Here is a 12,921-nt window from a genome sequence, read left to right on the forward strand (position 1 = left end):
GATTCTCGAAGAAGGCGTTATGCCCAATCTCCCAAGATGGCCTAATTATACACTTTTTCAGTAGAGAAAACATGTACAAAGTGCCACGTCTCACTGTTTCAACCTCCAGACCTAAAAATGATGCACATAACACTAAATTCCATCCTACTTCTATAACTTTTTACGGAATTTCAATCTGATACTCAGAGAGAAATTTATGATGATTTTCCCAAGGTCTCTTATTTGGGATGTAATTTGGGAGCCTACAAAAACCCTAACTTCATTGGATCATATCTCTGAAAATATAGCAAGACAAGATCTGAAATTTGGACCCGAGGATCATCGATATTTCGGATCAAATTTTTTTATTTTTTAGCTTCTGAAATTTCGCAGAAAAAAAAGTTATAGTCAAAATCCCATGATGACTTGTTTTGGAGCAACAAAAACCTAGAATCCAAAGCTCTGATACAAAATGTTATGAAACCAACTCACAAAAAGATAGAAAAGATAGATCAACGCCTTTAAAAGCAGCCTCTTTGAGGGGGAAACCTCCTTATAATTACACAAATGAAAAATTCTTGGGTGATACAGATGACAAAACTTCATTTCTATATATAGGAGTCTAACGGGTCACAATATAATGAAAGTCGACATAACAATAATAATTGAAGGGCACAAAAACAACAATAGTGGGGTTCTATGGGGCACAGTAATAACAATATGGGGACGATAGGGGCACAATAATAACAATAAGGGCTATAATGACAATATTAATGGGGGAATCACTAGTATTATAGGGACCTAACATATTCTTCTTCCAAAACAAATCTTCAAGTTTTTATCCTTCTTGACATCTCATGCAATTCCAAAAATTTCAACTTCCTGCAATCATAGAGACTTCGGTTTTCTATTATTATAAACTTCAAACTTTGGCTTCCTGTAATAGAGTTTATTTCATATACTTCAGTCCTACAATAATTTCTCGGTCCTGTGAAACATCGTCGTCCTTTTCTCTTCTGTAATATCCGAACTTTGTTTGAATGTTTCTTGAACTGGGTCAAGTGCTCATGGGTATTTCTAGTTGTTGTTGCCTGTAAATGAGCCGACATGAGTAATATCTTATATAAATTTAATTTGAAGCCAACTTGTAAGGTGACAAAGGCCGACTTGATGGAGGAGAGGTAGGACTTTAATTAACACTTAGATATTTTTTCTATCATGTTCCCAAGAAAGGATTATCACATCAAATTTTGACTTTGACTCAATAGAAAAATCCTACAATGGAGGCTTGACCTATGACTATTGACCCAAGCATGAAATCCATGCATTAACAAGTCAAATTAATAATAATAATAAATTTATTTTGACAAATATATTACATTATGACTCACGTATAATTATGAAGACCGACACTAGTTATATTCTTCAACAACATGTAGAGTTAATAGACATAAATCATATCCATCATCATCCATGAACTTATTAAATATTACCCGATATGTTCTAGAAATTGTTGTATATGAAATAGTAAACTTCGTCAGTAATCAATTTCAAGAAAACAAGGTAATCAAGTAAATTATTATATTGAATTATACTGTAAGCATGACCACTACTGTGAGCAGACATATATAGCCTTGATAGGGATGTATTTTAACCCTTTTATATGCTAGTGTCCCATATATTAGAAATAAATAGATATTTAGAAGATCATTTCAAAAACATATTTGGATGTCAACTGGAGATCATTGTCCTAGATTAGTAACCGGCTTATGACAGTGCCATTCACGAGACTTAACAAAGTGAATAAGAAAGCTCGTGATGAGACCTCTTGTCCTTAAACCTTGCAATTGAAAGCCATTACCTTGGCTTGGTGATGAGTAGTGGTAGTGTCACTATGTTAGGGCCTAAGATCATGGTAGGTCAGCTCATGATGATACCTCCTACCCTCTAGTTAACTATTTTTTTTTTAGGTTCAACTATGGTTATGTTAATCTCCAAGAGATTACCTAATAGATGGGGAGGTGTTTAGATCCTTAAGAGCAAGGGATGACGCAAAACAATTTAGGTAACTAATATTTATTTGCCAAGTATTGCTTCCCAAGAACTAATTACGCTAAAGTAACTATTCATAAATATATTTTTCTTTCTAAGAATTGGGATTAAGAGATAGTTCATTAGATAAGGACGGAAATATTTAAGCACAATGTGTCATAATCATCATAAGTTTTATAAAATCAGAGACTTGACCAGTTAGGAAAGTTGAAAGTAAGTATAATGGCATCATCTTTGTAGAAATATTCCTTAAAGATAAGATTTCGTTTATGGATAATAGAGGATAAACCAATTGTCCAATAATCATGCTATGTAGAACCTGAAAACATTAAAGTATTCCCCTATTTAGTTTTATTAAAAAATGAAATGAAAACAAAATCTAATCAAACTAAAGAAAGGACCTAAAAATCAAATGTTGGCAAATAGCCAAGACAATGAACCATGAAAGAATTTTGATAAGATAAAATATAGGGCTTAACATAAAAGTGTGTAAACGATGATTTTGTTAAGATTATTAGTTCTTTATCGTGTAAAGAGATACATCAATAAGGGTCTTCTTCTAAAGCATAGTTGTAATTTAAAGTTTGCATTTAAATGCTTTAGTATAAATATTCATTCTTTCACAAATCTTGCTTGAAAACTAAACTTGCAAGTCTTTAAAGATCAACTTTAGGAAGAATAGTAACAACCAGTTTCAAAAGAACGTGAATAAATAAGAAAATTTTGAAATAGGAGAAGGAAACTCCTTGAATTTGTTATGATGATTGTTCTTCACAACTGCTTTCGCTAACAAAATTAAGTCCCCAAATAAAACCAATAAATATCCGCAAAAGGAAGAAGACAAAAGTAAGAAACAAAATATAACTCAAAAATAAAACAAAGGATGAAACTAAGGGGAGATGAAGGTCAACATGTACACATATTTGGAATAATATGAATACAAGTTTACCTTGTAAAGTTTTACACCCTCTCATTAAGTGTATATAAAAATAGGCAAAAGAAGTTGCATTTTCGTCGAAATTTGTATATGTTGAAAATCATCAATTTAATCTAAACAGTATAAAAGTGCTACAAGGATTCTTCGAAAAGAAAAATAAAAAACATGATATGAATAGAAGGTAAGAGATGATATTCAGTTCCAAGATTCAAATATTATCCTGTAAACCCTTTTATTAATTAAGCCCTTATTTAGAATGTAAATTCTAATCATGATGCAATTATGCTTACATAAAATAAGAACGAGCGACATGTTCAATTTATCATCTTATTATATGATTTTTTCCATTATAAATTAATGATAATGATCAAATAATATGTTTGACAAATGATAACCCATTATAATAAAAATGGTAGCCAAAGTAATTGTGAAGAATCATTCCTATTTATAAAAAAAACCATAATTACTTTATTTTAGAAGAAAATACAATCAAGCTAAACTAAGCTAAATCTATTCCTACTCTAATTCTATGAGGAAAAGTATGACTACATATAGTCATATGTCCAATGCAACCATTGAGGCACTTTATTTCCTGCACAAATATATACAATAAACATCAGTAACAAGAGCAAAAAGAGGATTAAACTAATAAATATAAACCTGACCATAATATTTACATCTATTGCTAATGTATCTACAAAAATAATTTTATTTGCAATTTTCTTTTCTTCACAAGTGTCCTCCAACTAAATCTCTATTGCATCATAAAAATATGGGTGAATATTGATTAGAGATTAGAATAAGTCAGATGGAAGAATGGATGGACAAATGTTAGTGCAACTGAAACTATTATAAATCTTCTCTTAAATTGAACTTTCCAAGCAACTTTCAAATGGATCTTGAAAGTAAAGATGGAAATTTAATGAATAATCCAAAATATTTTAGGTTGGGCTAAATGGTTGGTCATATTGTGATATTAAATTTTCAAGTGTTAATTCTTGTGGAAAATGCATCTGAGAAGGAAAAAATGAATTGATAGGACATGAAAATCCAATAAATATGAATGATAAAAATCTCTTGATGGTCATGACCAAGTTCTTGAATTTAATTTTCACATTAAGGTAATGCACTTTTTGAGTGTTCAATACTCAATATGCCAACATACGCTATCCAAAAATTGAAAAATAAAAGAAATGTATAAATCTGAAAATGACTATAATAAGTGAAGCAAAAACAATAGAAATAGATCATTTTTTACAATATTGCTACAACTAATGTCACAATGCAGTTCGAACTTCCTTCCCACAAGTATCAGATGGAATAATATAATTAAGATCAATGCAAGCTTCTATTTGTGGAAATAATGGAAGCTCAAGATCAGGATAAAAAATGGGAATGGAAAAATGTTAGTGTCGTAAATAGGAATGGAAAAGTCATCATGATTATATAGGGTTTCAAAATGAAACTCTTCAATGACAATATCGATAAAAGGAGAGTCTTCATTTTGAAACATATAGGAATTATCAAGAGTGTGAGGAATTGAAAATGATTGAGTTGATTCATTGTCCTCCAACTCTAAATAATCATCATAAATGACTTGATTAACATTATCTTCCCTCTTTACAAATAATTCATACTTAGAAAAATGATAATTTTTAGCAACATGAGAAATGTGATATATTAATAATTTATTCTCCTAATAAGATTTGAATAACAATTCATCATTAATCATATTTGTAGTAATTCCTCTATTTGTGATTAAATCACATGTGTCGAGAGGAAATGTTGAATGATTAGTAAAATAATTGTGCTCATCAAATAAATCAAAATAAAGAGAAAAATTATTGTTTAAAGATATGAATCTGGAAAGTTCTCTACTAATAAATTCTACATTATCTTCTTTAAAACAAATCTCATATTCATCTTCAAGTGTTCTATCCACATATTTTTTGTAATGAACATTAATATTTTCAAAGATTTTTGATTGCATATTAATAACATGAGAGAGAGTATCACAATATTCATTAGCTTGTATATTATTAGATTGTTCAAGGTGAATTATTATTTGTAAATTGGTTAAATTATTATAAACAACATATTCAACTTCAACATCCTCAACAAATTCATTAACAACTTGTTTTAAGAGTTCTTTAAAATCATTTCCATTAACACTGTAGGAAGTATTTATAATTTGTATGAATCTGTCATACATAGATGATGCAACTTCATCATGATTAACATGTATATCCTCATTAGGTGAATTTTCAATCATGTTAATAGAAACACTAGGTGACTCATCAAAGCTTGAAATTATTTGATTATATGGATTTGGAATCCAAGGAAGAGAAAATAAATTTCTAAACAATCATATTAATTGAAACTTAGGAGGTAAGTCTTTGGATTGAAACCAAAAATAAATTAATTTAAATCTAATTAGGAAATTATCTAAAGACTCATCTTCAAATTGGTGAAGTACTTAAAGTTTATCACAAACCTTTTCATAATCGTAATTCTGGAAAGCATGAAAGAATATTTTTGTGAACTCTTCCCAAGTGTGTATAAAGGCAAATGGAAATGGTCTACACCAACCTTAGCTAAGCTTGTCAAAGTGAGGGTAAACATCCTGCATATCACGCCTTCTTCAATATTATAATTGTTACAATTTAAAATAAATTGAAGAACATGATCAAAACCATGAACATTTTCCTTACCATTGAAATTTGTTTTTGACAAGACCTTTACTACCTTTAAAGAAGTGGTGGAAGGTGGAAGTCTAGTGAAACGACTCCAAATAGGAAATTTAAAAGGATCCATTGTAACAAGATATAACTTTCAAAACACAAAATATTTAAAATGAAAACTTATCATTGGCCCTCCTTATATTACTAAAAATGTTGATGTCCAAAAATGACCTCATCAGCATTTGGGAAGACCACCCAATTAGAGTCCCAAATCATACCCTTATCCATTTGTAATGACGACTCCAACTGGTTCTAATGGGTCCAGTAACCTCCTTACTCTCGTTGTTGACTGGTGTTGTTGCTAATTGACTATCAACAAGAAGAGAGATATGAAAATTACACTCATGTTGCTAGCTTGCAAAGAAAGCAATCCTTACGCTGAAATAAGGGCTTAACCAAGCCACAAATGTAATTGCTCGTGCATAACGAGACTTTATGAAATGCACTAAATTAATTTAAATGAAAATCTACACTACAATGCAAGCAGTAAAATAAAACTAATCTATCCTATCTTGATTAGGACAAGATATAGATCTTACCCAAATCAAGAGAAAAGTGATTATAAGAATGAGGATTTAACATGTTATGTATTATAAATACCAAACTATTGAATAATTTCTAACAACTCATATTTTGAGTATCATACATGTTTTATTTTAGAGATTTAAAACAATGAATTATTAGTCTACAAAACTAGGAAATAGTTCAGTTAATTCCAATGGTAATTAAAGCTATTTTAAATGACAAAATTCTGAGTAAATGGTTACTCAAAAATTTGATTGAAGCACAAAATAAATTTGATAAATCAATAACAAATCCACACAACCACAATATCAGATAGCTAGTCAAATAAACAATCATTCTCATATCCAAGAGAAGTGTATAACATGAAACAATTGACATAAATATACCATTGAAGTAGACATAATTTGAATTAACAAATAATATTACTTCAATACAAATTAAACCTAAAACCTTTTTCTATATTTTACATCTAATCTCATCAACATTCCTTCCAAGATCATGAACTCTGACACTGAAGAAAATAACTCCAATAGTGCAAGCTTTGTCTCAAGGAAAATGACTAGATCTTGAAAAGAAAATCCCCAAGAAAATCATATCTTAGTTTCCCTCTTCACGTACAACTACTCTTTACAAAATTACTAATAGCTTCAAAATTACAGAAAATAGGAACCCCTTCTTCATTCTCAAAACTGATATTTATAAATTACAAAAAGAATTTCGTAAAATGAGAACGTTGCTGGAAGAATGGCTCAGATATTTGATTTTGGTTGGGTAGCATTCCTTTCTCCTTTTTTCTAGTTTAAGCCTATTGATTTCAAATCTCTTTTCCTCATCTCTCCAAAAAATTCCCTACCAAAATAAAATTAAAGCCAATTAAAATTGCACAACAAGATTGGAAATACAAATTTGGGAAAACAAACTCTCAAACAAAAATTTAATTAAATATATTAAATGAAAAAATTGATGCTTCAAATTGATCTCTGTTAAAGATTCTCTGGTCTAAGAAGACAATCCTCGAATGGATTTGTAATAGAAAAAAATGTCTCATGAAATTCCAAAAACAAGATTTAGAAAATTGGTGTTTTTGTTGCAAATTCGAAGCTCCAAATTCTACTAAATTTTAGGCATCGTAAATGTTCAAATTTTCTTAATTGAATTCATTCATGTTATTCTCCATAATTTTAGATTTCCATTGAGTCATCCTAGGCCTCATTTAGCTAAGTAGAACTCCAGATAGAGCTCTCCGAAGTCAAAATATCAAAATTATTAAAAAACTTAAAAATGCAAATTATAAATACAAATTTAGACAATTTATTTAATATTTGACTTAATAAAAAAAAATTAGTTTTCTAATAAATTTTAAAATGTTGAAGTCAAATCAAAATAACATACAATATAAAATTAAATAAAATAATTTATAAACTAAAAAAAAAAAAACTTCAATAAAATATAAATAAATAAAACGGTTTGAGTTCAAACAATTATAGGTGGTGGATGAATTAACAGGAGGTATAAGGGATGAAGAGTGAAGTGTGTTGGGAGGATGATAGCCCACGTAGAGTGGGTCCTCTCCATTATATAATAAAAGAAGATGAAAATAAACAATAATTATGGCTGAAAATATGAGAGAATGAGAATCACATAACTATTGCAGCATGCTATTTTGCCCCTCAAATCTAAAAAAATTACAAAAATAAGGGGCTTGACAACAAGGATCTGTATGCAGCTTTAAAACAAGATATTTTCGTGTACTCTCAACGGGGAGAAGTTCTTTTAGTAGGGGATTTCAATTCTAGAACAACAAATAATCAAGCTAGCATTCTTTGTTGCAAAGAGGATACCAATCCTATTTGGCTCACCAAAGAGGAGAATCCCGAATGGGTGAGGTGTTAAGAAGATGACAAAGTTAGCAATCATTTTGGAGAGGAGTTTCTTACACTATGTGATGCTTTCAACTTAATTATTTCCAATGGTATAGAAACATGGAAAAGGTTTGGGAACTTCACTTGCAACACATATAATGTGGCAAGTGTCGTTGACTATGTGATGTGTTCACAAAGCTTGATAGAAAAGATAGATGAAGTTAATATTGGAGAGCATATTTGGGACTTAAAATCAAACCATAACCCAATTTATATAAGATTATCATGGTTAGAAGAAAGGAATGATATGAGGAAAAGCCATTTCTCTCGACAATCACTATTAAGGGGGAAAATTATTCTAACACAAGAAAATTGTACTATCTTCAAGACAATGTTCGAGAGATTAATTCAGAATGAGAAAAATGGTTTCAAAACCTCCAACAGTCATGAGTTAACAAATATAATTCAAAGTGCACTTGAGAATTTCAAAAGAGAAAAAAATAAGAAATCAAAATCAATTGTTTTCCTGTAAATGCTTGGTTTGATGAGGAATGCAAAATGGCAAGGAGAACCTTCAAAAAGGTAGGAAAGGAGAAGATCAATGTAAAATTACATAAGCAGATACTAAAAAGGAAAAAAGATGAGTTCATGCAAATAAGGAGAGAAGAGTTAATATATTTAAGCAATAATAATCAAATGTTTTTATGGCAAGAACTTCAACCAAAGAAGAAGCAAATTGAAAATAATATTACAGTCAATCAATGGTTTTAATATGCAAGATAACTCTATGTGAAAGAATCTGAGGCAGAGCCCCCCTAGGATCAACACAACTTCAAAGCTCTTCGCTTTACAAGAGGTGGAGAATGGAATTAAGAAGCTGAAAACAGCAAAGGCAAAGGACTTGGTTGAACTTGAAGCAGAGTATCTAAAATGGGGAATGAATTCCCTTGCACCGCACATCAAGGAAATATTCAAGAAGATCATTCAGCAATGATTCCCAAGAGACTAGACAACTAGCCTAACAATACCCCTTTTTAAAAGTGGAGACATTAATAATCCAACCAACTATAGAACAATTATGATCAATATTTTGTTTGCAAAGCTTTTCAGCAACATGGTAGAAAACAAAATTAGTGAGTGGGAAGAAGTAAAAGAAAAGAGGGCAAGAGGACAAGCGGGTTTTAGGCCAAAGCATTCTACAATGGATCATGGTATCACATTGAGACACATTGTTGAAAAGGTTTGGGAGGACAAAGAAGAAGTATTTTGTTGCTTTGTTGACTTCAAAAAAGCATTTGACACAGTCCCTAAAGATAATTTGTGTCGTAGTATGGAAGAACTTGAAATTCCTGTGCATTATAGAGTTGTTGTCCATAGACTTTATGAAGAGGTGAAAGTCAAGATTAGAACCTCAGCAGGTATTTCAGAAAGCTTTAGAAGTGACATTGGAGTCAAGCAAGGTTTCCCTTTATCCCCTACTCTTTTTGGTTTATATATTGATAAATTGGAAATGGCTAAATCTGCAAGGTGGAGATGGTGTTTGGTTGGGGGATTTTGTGACAAAGCTTCTTTTATATGCTGATGATATTGTATTGATTTCTAAATCAGCCCATGGATTGTAAATGCACTTATATGCCCTTGATAATTTTTGTAGAGCAGTGAGGATGCAACTCAATACTAGCAAGACCAAAATAATGATTTTTCTTTAATAAAAGGAAGTAGAGCCAACATACTTTCTTCTTTGAAGACAACATTATTGAAGAAGTAAATGAGTACAAGTACCTTGGGATTGATTTCAACAACAAACTCAATTTGGAGGACTGCAGAAATAAGAGAATTTTAGGAGGGTGGAAAGCATTATATGCTCTTCAAAACAGATGTAGAGAGGGAGAGTTATGGGATTGGAAAACGTTTAAAGTGCTTTTTGGACTCATAGTTTGTCCAGTGATGTTATATGGGTGCAAATTGTGGGCGAGCAACACCCTCGTCTCAAAATGGAAACAAATTGAGAAAATCCAAAAGCGCTTGATCATGAGCAAGTTCAAAATAAAAATTTCAGTACCTTATGAGATAATGTTGAGTGAAACAGGAGCAACTCCCATCAAAGAAATTGCTATGGTGTGACTCATAAGATATCTAAATAGAATTGATCAAATGAGATTATGTAGATGGCCTAATGTTATATTCAATGAAGGTATGAGTGAAAGCAAGAAAACAATGATGAAACAAAACTACACATGAATGCAAAAATGAAATATCTACCTCAATGTCTGTCTCACAAATAGAAAGGAGCTAAAGGAGTTTGTTATGGAGAAGTTTCGTAAAAAAGTATCGGGAAAAGAGTTGGGTAGAAAGAAGAAGTACTACATTGAAGAATTCAATGTAGCTAGCATTTTGTGGAGGGAAAAAGTTCTTATTGCTCAATTAAGGACCAACTCACATCAACTTCGGTGTGAGACATGATGGTGGAAACGGCCTAAAGAAGCCTGGGAAGAATGGTTGTGTACATTTTGCACATCTGGGATAGTGGAATCGAAAAAAAAATCATTTTGGAATGTGATGCATTCAAAAACATCAGAGAAAGTTATGAGAACATGTTAGCATCATTTTCTTGGCATTGTATTTTTAGCGAGGGGATTGTTGGAAAGTTGGGCCAACTCATCATCAATTTGAATCGGAAAAGGATTGAATTGCAAAAAGGTAAAAACAGGGAACTAATGGTCTCATAGACTAGTTTTAGTCTCGTGGACCTTAAATAACATTTCATTTCATTATATATATACATAATTGTTTTTTCAAACAAGTAAAAGTCTCCATCCTATTAATATAATTAAGCTTGTGAACCCCTCTCATTACGTAAGCTCGGAGTTGAATAAGCCTAGTTTTGTTAAATGCACATTTAAATTTTGGGAAATGAAAGGGGTAGGAGTGGGATGAGGTTTGTTTTAGATATATATATATATATATATATATATATATATATATATATATATATATATATATATATATATATATATATATATATATATATATATATATATATATATATATATATATATATAATAAAAAAAATAATTGAATAATAAAAATTAATATTTACAAATTACTTATATTAATTTAATTAATCTAAATTACTTAAACAATAATATTCGAGTTGTTTTTAGTGAGATTTTTTTGGAAGTTTTCCAGTCAGATTTTTTGGTCTAATTTCTCTAAAATCCAATAGGAATTTAGTGAAATCACAAACTTGATGGGTAACCCTTGCAAAATCGAAATGCCCTATGGGTTTTTTTAGGGCGTTGAATCCATATATATAGTCAAAAAACCATCTTAAATAACACAAATCAAGATTCCACCTGAATTTTTTATGTCGGATTCCGACACCGGAAAGTACAAAAAGTCGCACTAAAGTCAACTCCAATAATATTTACATTTTAAAATTAGTTTAATTTAAAATAAATTAAAATATAATTTTAACATTTTTTAAGCCTAGGCAATGAAAATCACTCAAACTTTAGACAGAAAAATTTTCAAACCGTAAATATAAACTCAACAAAATTAGAGTCATTGGGAAGTTGGAAAAAACCATACACAATGAAGTGATCAAAGGAGAAAACCGAGAAAAATGAAAATCCGACAAAAATTAAAGATATCAAAACATGAAAGGTCCCTATTATTATGAAGATAATAATGTAAAATTGAGAGTTGTTTTTCCACAACAAGTGCCAAAATATGGTTTAAAATAACCAATGCTTGCACCATCAGGGATTCAATTCCATTTCAAACTTTTTTCTTTTCGTCCAACACATTGACTTTATGAATGTCTTCTAAGTGAATTCTGTAACAGGTCCGTTTCTTGGGTATGCGGAAAAAATTTATTGTGGAGAAGTGTGGAACTTTTCACTCTCGCACAATAATTAATAAATGTAAATTCCCAATATTTGTGTAGGAACTTTGCAACCAATATTTGTTTAGGAGTTCTGTAACTCAATATTTGTGTCGAGGTTGCATATTTAATATAATATTTGTATGTGCGGAGTGTAAAATCTATTGAAGGCAATGGAGAATATCCTAGAATAGTGTGAGTTGGTTCACGTGACCTCAGGATAGGAATTAGTTTCTATTTCTTAGGTTATTGTTCTAACTTCCCTAAAAACCATGATTACTATATAATGTGTGATGTACATGAACAATGTAGAGTGTTCTGCAGAGCCAGACTCTCCTGGTTCAGACTCTATTTCATAGAGCTGAACATTGGGCTTTATTTCTTTTAATACAACATTTCCATTTTTATCATGGTATCAGAGCGTCAGGGCTGAGGTACCTGTACGCTGAGAGGAGGGTGCGACTAAACTGAAATCGTCGCAAGTTTTCGGAGAATAAACGTGATGATTACTCAAACAAGCTTATTATCACCGTCTCTGATATTAGGCGTATAGCTGCGACAACATCGCAGATAAGTGGTGTACATCTGCGACGACGTCTCAGATAAGTGGTGTATATCTGCGACGATCATGTAAACAACAAAAAGGCTTCCTGGAGGCTGAGAGAAGGCTTCATCTTGGAGAAGGCTATAGAGGCTGACAACAGAAGGTTGTCTGGAGGCTGTGAAGGAAGCCATAGTGATCTGCGAGTGTGCTATGAGATCAAACAACATTGAAGATCAGTGATCTCTCTTTGTCGCAGATCTAGGGTAAATCTAACATCTTCTTTTACCTGTCGAATTTTTCTTTTGTGTAGATCGCCAAGATGAATAATAATATGTTTGAAGCATGCTTGAAGGAGCATAACAAGCTCAATTGTTCCAATTATGAAAATTGGAAAT

General features: G+C 31.1%; 1 pseudogene; it reads right to left on the bottom strand.

The window, feature by feature from the left end:
* The window catches only part of LOC149204742 (phytochrome pseudogene), a 45,952-nt pseudogene extending 33,235 nt beyond the window's left edge, over positions 1 to 12,717 (bottom strand).
* Between the last annotated feature and the right edge of the window lie 204 nt (positions 12,718 to 12,921).

Source organism: Pinus tabuliformis, chromosome 1_2 (genome assembly GCF_031772625.1).
Source record: "Pinus tabuliformis cultivar Carrire ecotype Pingquan chromosome 1_2, CPIR1, whole genome shotgun sequence".
In the NCBI taxonomy this organism is placed as follows: Eukaryota; Viridiplantae; Streptophyta; class Pinopsida; order Pinales; family Pinaceae; genus Pinus; species Pinus tabuliformis.